Genomic DNA, 10953 nt, shown 5'->3' on the forward strand with positions numbered 1-10953 from the left:
TCCCGAGCCTGTGGAAGTGTGGAGTGTAGTGGCCAAAAAGAGTTCTATAAATGAATAAGGGCAATAGCATGTGGTAAGCGTTACCTATGACGTACATAGGGAGTGTGAGTTGAAAGAAGATTGTATTTGAATGGCAGAGTAGCCCCTAGGTTGGATTTTGTGCTACTTCTGTGCTGAGAATGAGGCCTGGGGGTCCATACTGCTAACCAGAACACTGGCCCTTCTGTGGGCTTGCAATGCCTCTCATTGTTTATCAAAGGGTATGTAGTGTCTACTCCAAAAATTGTTCTACATTTCCCAACTCACCCAAAATAAAACATACCTTCTTAAAAAGTTATGATTGTGTGCCAAGTGTATATTTAATTTTAGCTTGGCATCTTAGTGGTTAACAAATCAATCTTAAAGATGAATCACTAAGATTAATGCACAGAAAAATTGTATGTCTAATATGTATTATATAACACTTTGTATGTGCTATTTGATTTGATTTGTCTGTCAAACTCTCAAACTTCAATTGATACCTGCTCAGGTGTAATTTTTTTAAAAAAACTTTTCCTGCCCTTACTTTAACTATGAGATAATCATAGTCAACTTATTGCTACTATCTTGACATATATCATATAATATTTAGGATTTATCACTTATTTGCTATGTGATTATAGACAAGTAATTTAAGTTCTCTTTCCTCAGTTTCCTTATTTGTAAATTAGAAATAATTACCCCTACCTCCTAATTCAGCTCTGAGGGTTAATTGAACTTTGCATGTAAAGTGTCTGCTATAGTATCTGACACATAGTGATTTATGATCATTGCTGTATTGGCTCTTCTAATAAGAAATTACACTTCCTGATGTCAGGAATGGCACCTTGCATACAGTAGTATCTCTATAAATCTTGGCTTAATTTAATTATGTATCAGACCTTCTAGATCTCAATATCTTTTGGGTAAAAATGGTGGTAAATGTTTTATTGCTTAAACTAATATGTCAGAGTAAGATCTCCTTTTAATTTATAGAAAAAATTTTGACTTAGAATATTCATAAAGAGTGATATTAAAGTAGGGAGTGCAGTATTATTATAGTATTTCAGGGCAATGGAGGTCTTAGGAACCCACAACATGTCCTCAACTACACATCCACTTGTAATCCTGCAGGCAGAAGCATTGCCAGAATGGATAGAAAGCATTGTGTAATGCCTTTTTTTCAGAGAGAATATCCAAAAGAAGTGTTTCATAAATTATGTAACCTATACAAGGATAGAAAGATAGCACAGATTACAATATGCATGCTAGGCCACATCAATAAAAAAAGTTCAGTTTTGAATGAGGACTCAGTTTCAGTCCCATCTCCACTGCTCAGCTGATCTGGCAAGGCATTTACTTACGATTCTAGGTTACCATCCAGAAAACAAGGTTCATACTTTCTACTAGTACTCTGGCAATTAGCATGGAAATTAAATATATTATATATAAAAATACATTATACAGAGATTTCTTGAATTCAGAGATTTTGATGACCATTAGCAAGTTTTCCCAAAGGCAGTGGTTCTCAATTTTGGTTTCAGATTAGAATCTCCTAATAGAGATAAACAACTACAACAACAACAACAACAACAACAACAACAACAAAACCCAGTGACCTCCTGCAGCTTTCACCTATGTTCGGTGTTTGGGTTTTTCTCACATTGGTTGTCACTCATATATGCAGGAATTCACACTGCCATGACCTTTTGCCTCTGTCTCTGGTCACAACTTCTGTGAACTCCCCAACCTAACTTTGGGGATATGCATGAAAGTCCATGCTCTGCTTATTCCACACAAGAGCCAGGAGAACTGAGGTCAGACTCCTGGTCTGCCTGTGAGACAGTGCTCTGTTTGCTTAGACACACCTTCTTCCAGGCTTGGGTGGAGGCACTGTCCTCCTAGAGTTCTCTGTGGAAAACCCAGCCAAAGCTCCTCCTCACTATTTCCCCCGCAAAACCTCTCAAATGCAAAAGTTGGGACCTCTTCTCTATATTCCTTATCTATTTCCACTCCTTCAGTTCCTTCTGGATGATGAATCACCCTTTGGTAAAACTCTATCATCAATTAGGTATGCACCTTGACATACTTAAGAGGGTGGCAAAGTGCTATAGACTTGAATATTTGCCCCCCAAATACATATGTAATGGTATTTAGAAATGGAGCCTTTGGAAGGTAATTAGGTCATGAGGGCAGAACCTTTATAAATGGGATTCGTGCCCTGATAAAACAGACCCTAGAGAGCTCCCTCACCTCTTCTACCACGTGAGGATGCAGTGAAGAGCTGGGGGTCTATAAACCATAAAATAGGCTCTCAGCAGACATGACTCTGCTGGCACTTTGATCTTGAACTTCCTAGTCTCCAGAAGTATGAGAAGTAAATTTCTGTTGTTTATAAGCCACAGTGTATGGTATTTTGCTACAGTAGTCAAAATGAACTAAGATACAAAGTAATGTATACAACCCTTTCTTTTTCAACAAATATTGGTTTTCAAATCTGTTCTTTTCAATACTAGAGACCCAGCATGTGAAATTGCGCGAGACCCAGAGCCTCGCTTGCTGCTGTGGGACCAAGAGTCCCACCCGCCGCCGCCACGGGACCCATCAATGCACCTCCTGGTGACTGGTTATTTGATCTTTCCGGCGTTCCGGCCACTGGCTTTTTATAATATAGATTTTTTTAATTGATTGCAGAGAGGAAGTGAGAGGGAGAGAGAGATAAAAACATCAGTGATGAGAGAATATCATCAATTGGCTGCCTCCTGCACCATCTTACTAGGGATTGAGCCAGCAACCCCAGCACGTGCCCTGACCAGGAATCAAACCTCGACCTCCTGGTCTATAGGTCCATGCTCAACCACTACACCACAGTGACCAGGCATGGTTTTCAAAGTTATTTTTAATTTTTATTTTGGGAGTCAGATTATAAACCTCAATACAGTGGGGCCTTGACTTACGAGTGTCCCGACTAACGAGTTTTTCAAGATAGGAGCCATCTCTCGGCCGATTTTTTGCTTTGAGTTTCGAGCTAAAATTCAGGTTATGAGCCAGCTTCAGATACCTCTAGTTGGCACAGCGAACGTCACAGTGAATGCCACAACATCAGCCCAGCATCACGTGTCTCACTCGTTCACTTTATGATTTGACATACGAGTAATTTGAGTTACGAGCTCCATCATGGAACGAATTAAACTCATAAATCAAGGCCCCACTGTACTTTATTATTTATTTTTTTTTACATTTCTACTCTTACAGCCAGCCATTGTTTTTTGTGTTTTAAAATACTTCTGCTTGGTTGGGAAGTAGAGTTCTATTTTCCATGTGGGTGCTTCCACAGTGCAGGTAAGAAAAGATACACTAAATCACAGCCCCTTTTTCTTCCATAGTGTTTTGGACAAACAACATTCAAAAGCTTATAGGAGAGAAATGTTCACTTACCTTAAAAATATACACCCTTGAACTCCAATTGGAAATACCCCTTTCTATTATCATTGCTCTCCTTTTATCTTTATTTTACAACCATATTTTAAGCCAAATATGATCAAAATACTGTATCAAATCATACATCCTAGAATTTTTATTACTATTCCTTTATTAATAAGACTAGAGCCCGGTGCATGAAATTCAAGCACAGTTAAGGTCCCTAGGCCTGGCTGGTATTCAGGGCTGATTGGGGCCTTCCTTCTGCCTGCCAGCCGGGGCCTCCCTTCTCTGGTTGCCAGCTGCCAGCCTGAGCCTTCCTTAGTTCCGTGCCACCCCCTGGTGGTCAGTGCACTTCATAGCAAGCGATCAAACTCCCGGTCTCCCGGTCAAACTCCCGAGGGGACACTTTGCATATTAGCCTTTTATATATGTAGATAGTGCCTGAATGTTATGTTTGCAGATGTGAAAGGTACACCTTGTTCATTAAGACTGGAAGATGTGTTTGACTCAACCCCTAGCTCCAGAATCTATGTAGTTTTAGTTTTAAGCTTTCACAAAGAAGACCTTTGGAATATAACACTTTAAAAACAATATCAAATATCTCTTTTAATCAGAACTTTTCTCATTGCACATATTTTCTAAAGTTAATATCTGCTCATAGCTTTAATATATAAATGCATCTATTGCTAGTATAATTCTAAGACATTAAAAGCCATTAGTGTAGAAAATAGAAGTGAGCCTATACAATGTTATTATTTGGTGAGCACAATCACAGTGTTTTTTTTTTTTCTGTCTTTAAGACAAAGTAGCCAGTGAGTATTTAAGTCTCAGTGATATTTACATTTTTGACACAAAGAGTGACATAAGTGAAGAAATAATGAAGACCAGGAAGAATGTAATTTTCTATATAAATAGTTTATAATACTGTATATAGAAATAAACTTTCACATATCATAGCAAAATTATATATAAATTAAAATTTTAAGATATTAATTACCAGGAAGACACATTAAAAATTCAATACACAGTCTATGTCCTAATATTGGTACTTGGATATGTTATCAGATATACATTTAGAGAGTTCATGAAAAAAGAAGTCAGGAACACCATAATGAATTCATTACTCTAGTCAATATTGCATGTCCTGAAGCAGGAAAGAACATTTAACAAAGGCTTTTAAGATTTAAAATTGCATATAAATGATAATTATTTTCATGGTCATGCTAATCAAGACTAGATTAGCTTGGTCATTAGAGGAAAATGTGGCCGGAACAGAAAATTATTCTAAAAGTCATCATTTGAACCTAGGTACTTTTTTTCTTTCTCTTAGTCCTTGCCATCTCCCAGGTGAAGGATTGTGCTAATTGCATCCTGGAGATCATTTATTCCCAGAGTCTGAGCATTAGTAGTAGGTATTTTTTTTTTCTTGACCCCAAGTACCTCATTTTTAGCAAGGCTTGAAGGATAATAGGACAGCTTCCCCAAGGTTAGAATCAATAATAGATATAAAGAGAAAACTGATTTCTAGAGAGGTGGATGTATCATATATGAGGTACATTTTGCTACTCTTGTGATCTCTAGTCTTTTAAAATAATTCTATAAATTTAAAAAATTAAAAATATTAACCTATCGGCCCAGAGATGAATAGCCATTGTTCTACCTGTGACACTGGGCAAAAGACATGAGATTTTGAAGGTTCCTTCTTGCTCTGGAAAACTGACTCTGTGGCTCACTTATTTTCAAAGAACACAGAAACCCCAGGGCATCTCTCAGAAGGAAACGTTGACAGTAGGACTGTCCTGTAAGATCCTCTAAAAGAGAGTGGGATTTTAAAATAAAATGAACAGCCTCTTGGACCCATATTGACTTTTATAAAATAGAAAACTCCCTTTGGGTTGTGTATCTCTTCATGGGACATGACACATATTCAAGTCTATAGCTAGAATAGTTACAGAATAATCAACCCCCTTCCTCCCTCCTTCCCTCCCTCCCTCCCTTCTTTCCTTCCTTCCTTCCTTCCTTCCTTCCTTCCTTCCTTCCTTCCTTCCTTCCTTCCTTCCTTCCTTATTAAACTCCTTCCTCTCTTAAGCTACATTCTCAAGGTAAAGACTTCCTTCCTTCCTTCCTTCCTTCCTTCCTTCCTTCCTTCCTTCCAATAGTTCTATCCTCTTTCCCCCCTTCCTTCCATCCTATTTCAGCAGGGTTCATTCTTTTTTTGTTAGTATGCTATTAGAATATACCTTGAAACTTCACAGTATATTTTCAAAATAAATTCTTCACTGCAAAAGAACATGAATTCTTTCCTAGATGCAGATATAATTTAAATCCTTCTGTCTTTATATCCTTAGGCATTGCTCTTAGTATATAGGCAGTTGCTGACATTTATATAGCATTCACTTAAGAATACACAAAGCACTTGCCAATAAGACACAGTGTTATTTTCTGTTAGGTTGAATGATGTCAAAGTGAAACTGCCTAACTCATTTACACACACTTACTGTGCATCTTCCTTTGGCCATGATAAGCTCTTCGTGGTTCCAATGCATCATTTCTGGCAAAGGCCAGATTTATACAGCCTCATACTTACCTGGCATTTGGTCTGTTTTATTTTCTTCAAAATTGTAGATTTTCCAATCATCCTAGGCCATTGGGAGCTTTGAAAAGATTTTTGGCAGAACTGCTTGTCTCATATTTTGACTTCTTTCATGTTATTAGATATTTTTGATTCATGCTTGGGATTTAGCCGTTTAATTAATCTAATCTCAACAGTAGCATCCATGCTAACTGAAATGATTTCTAACAATGTTTTGTTGATCCCTGTACTGAATGAAGATAAAGATGCTGTAGCATATGACAATATTTCTTACTCATGAGGCTTATATTTTGAGTTTGAAACCATCCCCCTGAGATCTCCTCCCCAGTACCATTTTAATTGGAGCTGTATTGCATCTCTGATAAGGTCAGTTTTGCATGTTCACGCTTTGACAAGACTGTGTTTAAGAGATTCAGGAAAAAAAATCATCCTTTGTTTTTATGAACTGCTGCAGGATACAGCTTTGCCTTTTAAAACAGATGATGAGTCTCATAATACTTGAAAGTGACAGTGTGGCTGAATGTGAATGAAGGGGATTGCCCCTAGAAGTCGAGGTGACCTTGCATTAGGTGGAGAGGCTCACAGCTCAACATGTTGGCGATGATAGATCCATTTTCCTACATATGCTATGCCAATATAATCTGCAAGAGTACTGAAGCTCAGGAAACAAGCATAATGACCCCGTAAAAGCTTCATGCCTTTTGTTTTCTATACAAGACATCCAATTATATAGACAAGAAAATGAATTTCTCCATTTCTCCATGGTGCTCCCCCTGGCCCCTTTTCAATAAAAATGTGACCTTCCTTCTGTGTGACCTGCTTGATGTTCCTGTACTGCTTGAAAATATCACCATTTCCTTTCCAGAGAAAAGGTCAATTACTCACAGCATTCTCCCTTCTTTAAAATGTCTTCAGATTATGTTTATACTGTAAAAAGTCAAGTGGACATATAGTTTACCTGGTTTATTGAACTGATACTCAGACGGCCAGAAAAGATAATTCATCACGTAACTTTGCGTATTTTGATCAACTTCACTTGTTTGTTAACTATCATATATTCCTTTGTTTGCTTGTTAATTCATTCATTTTTTTTTACTATCCACATGAATTCTGGTCACAAGCTATCTTTCAGTATCTCTTGCTCTTTTCTACTGCATGTATCAAGTTTCCATAGATGGGTGGGACTGTTTCTGAATTAGCCCTTTTGATATTATAAATTTATAATAGCTTTATAATAAATGTTCACATTTTATACAGAAATATTCTCCACACTGCCCTTTTAGTAGTGCTTTGGCTAGTCTTGATTTTTTGCTCTTCAATATAAACATTCAAACCAACATACCAAGTTTCCCAAACCTTCTGTTAGAATGTTGAATGGTAGTATATTTACTTTGATTGGTATAATAATTTTTGAATAATTGAGATCTTGACGATATTGTTTTCATCAATAAGTATGCTATCTATACTTATAAAAGGGTAATATGCTAGTTAGAGCGGATGTCTTCCGGATGTCCATCTGGACAAAGCCACAGTGGCTGTGAGGGCCTAGGGCCACAGGCAGCACAGGAGAGGCGCTGCCACGGGAGCAGAGGTATTGCAGCTGCTTCCTCAGAAGCCGGAGGGGAGGCAGAGGGGCTGCCGTCTCGGGAAAAGGAGCAGAGGTCGAGATGCCGCCTCCACTCCCAGCACCACGCCTCCACAGAGGCTGGATGGGGTGCAACCTGCTGTGCCTCAACCTCCCACAGCCCCTCCCCAAGCCGGCCTGGCCCCAGATCAACCCCCACCAACTAGTGGGCGGGGGAGTGCGGGGCCAGCGCTAAGAAGCGAGGGCCTGCTGGCCTGCAGTGGCAGCAGCAACAGGATGATGGGGGTGGTGCCTTTCCATGATCAGCCCAGTTTGCCTCCTGCAGAGGGAGGCCAGACTGTGGCTTAGGCCTGCTTCCTGTGTCAGTAGGACATTCCCTGAGGGCTCCTGGACTGTGAGAGGGGGCAGGCTGGGCTGAGGGACTCCCCAATGCATGAATTTTCATGCACCAGTCCTCTAGTAGTTATTATACATCTATAGATCTTTTAAATTTTTCATCTAATTAAAACTTTTCTTTACAGTGTTTTTTACTTTATATTTATTTTTCATGGATTTACTGTAACTGTTGTAAATGACATATTTATATGCTTATATTTTGTATCCTGTTGTTTATTATAATACTAGAGGCCCAGCGCGCACGAAATCATGCACGAGTAGCTCACTCCCACTTGCCTCAGCTGGCCTCTCCACCCATCACCACTCATAGCTTGCTGCCCTGCCCTCTGCCGCTAGTAGCTCACACCCCACCCCGCCTGCCATGAGAACCACAGTTCATTTGGTCGTGATGGTGTTACGGCGTGACAGACACAGGCCTTTTATATAAGAGATTTTATTTAGTTTTGGCATCTATAATCATAGGTAAAATTGATTTATAGTTTTTGCTTTTTATACTTATTTTGAATATGGTAACTAGATAGTATTGATTTTATAAAATAAAGGTTGTTTTTCTTTTTTTTTCTATTCTTTGGCAATATTTGTATATATCAGAATTTTTGATTCCTTGAATTGCATGTACAACTACTTTAGTATAGTAAATTTAATGGCTACATCAAGTTTCATAATGGTTAATTTCTTGTTTATCACTTTTGGCAAGTTATAATGTGTTAGGTTATTTCTATTTCATGAAAGATTCAAATTTATTGCCCTAAATTTGTTTATATTTTTATAAGACATGACCATACTCAGTATAAACTTAAAATACAGTAGAAGTATAACACAGGTGTACATAGGTATGGCACAGCAACCAGTCCTTTATGTAGTAATAGGTAAATCCTTACGCACTGGCTTGGCTATCTCTCCAACCGAATGATCTAAGAGGCAGCTGATACCTGAATTGTGCTTCTCACACCTGGTGGGTTTCTTACTCATTCAGGCACATTAGTCATATCCTGGAGGAATTAGTATAGGTGAGATGTATCTATTTTAATCCTTATCTCTCTCTTTCACATACTATATTTATTAATTAGATAATAAAATGAAGGCTACCTGATATAGCTATGAGTTTTCATTTTCATCAGTGTTCAAACTTGAAAATAAACCTTGTAGTGTGGCTAACGTCAATATTATTCTTTTATTACTGTATTCTCAGTCTATAGATATTTATTTCTCTCTTCCCTTCACCCCCAAAATCTTTGCAAAGCTTTGACTATTTTAGAACTTTAAGAATTTTAACTTTGTTGATTCTTCCAAATAAATTAATTCCAATTTCATTATTTTTTTTTCCTGGAATTATTTTGTCTTTGTTTTCTAATTTCTTAAATGAAAATCTTACCTCATTATTTTCAGCTTTTCTGTTTTTCTAATATAGGCATTTTAGATTTTAAATTTCCCTTTAAGTGATACATTAATTGTGTGGCCAAGTTTTAATGTTTTATTATTAGGTTCTAATTAGGTAAGTGACAGAGAACAGAAAATTCACTAATATTGAACAAGAGCTGATTGTGGAGTGTGAAGAATATGTGTTTAGATTTAATTGCCAAGGCAAACAACATAACTTGAAAGAAAAGTTAAAAATTCCAAACTTAAAAAAAAACAACAGTTACAATAAACAGAAATGTTGAGTTCTAATTATACATTTTGTTGCCAAACTGGTTTGAATCAAATGTAGAAAAGAGTATAAAACTGTTGGGGAGCACACGAGACTTGGTTGGAAAGTTTGTAAGGAGGACATTCTGAGGAAAGGGAAGTGTGTGGAAGGCCACCTACCCTGTTTATGGATCGGAATTCTTACTTAGGGGAGACTTAGGGAAGTGTCAAAGGCGGTGCCCCTAATTATTCCTTGACCTTGCCAAACACGTCTGTGCAGACTCCTAAGTGTTTACTGGAATCCTTATGCTGAATCCCTGGATGCCCTTGCCTAGAGGACAATGAGAACATGTGTGTCCTCCCAAGATTACTCATCCTATTGATTGTATCTAAAGATAAAAATTTCAATAAAAGGCTAACGAGGCAGGCAATCGAGGCTGCTCTGACCGCTAGAGCCAGGAGCCCCTCAGCCCTCTCTTTCACAGTCAAGCTGTGTCTGAGTAATCTGTGCATCTGCCATTCAGGGGCTGCTGGTCAGCTCCGGCATAAAACATACTAAGAGGTAGATTTAGTCATCAATTTGCATCTCCTTCTTTTTTCCTTTCTTCTCATCATCCTGAGTTAACTCATTTAATTTGGGATTTTTTCCAATTACCTTGTACCTTGACTGATTCCTAATCCATATTTTCAGCATTCCTAAATGACTAGATGAAATATGAATCAACACATCAATTCTCAAATAAATAATATCCCCTGCCCTGCCCCACCCCCCAAAAAAAGTAAATATTGCACTTTAACAAAAACATGGGTTACAAGCCGGGTGCCAGTACCAGACTGTTTTAGCCCTCCTAAACAGACAAATATTTATTTTTCTGACTACATCAAGTTCCTGAATGGGTATAGATTTCTTTAATTGCTTGTTGAGCAAGTTTTGGTAAATTATAATATTCTAGGACTCAGTGGTCGGGAAACTCATTAGTCAACAGAGCCAAATATCAACAGTACAATGATTGAAATTTCTTTTGAGAGCCTAATTTTTTAAACTTAAACTATATAGGTAGATACATTATTATTAACTTAATTAGGGTACTCCTAAGGCTTTGGGAGAGCCACACTCAAGGGGCCAAAGAACCGCATGTGGCTCGAGAGCCGCAGTTTGCCGACCACGGTTCTAGGTTATTTGTATTTCCTTAAAGATTCAAATTTACTGTCCTAAATTCTGGGAGATGCAGTGTCATTAAGGCTGCCAATTGAAGACAGACCAAAGAGAATTTCACTCATAAATTCTTAACAATGAGGATTTGAGCCT

This window comes from Myotis davidii, unplaced genomic scaffold, assembly GCF_000327345.1.
Source record: "Myotis davidii unplaced genomic scaffold, ASM32734v1 scaffold128, whole genome shotgun sequence".
Lineage (NCBI taxonomy): Eukaryota > Metazoa > Chordata > Mammalia > Chiroptera > Vespertilionidae > Myotis > Myotis davidii.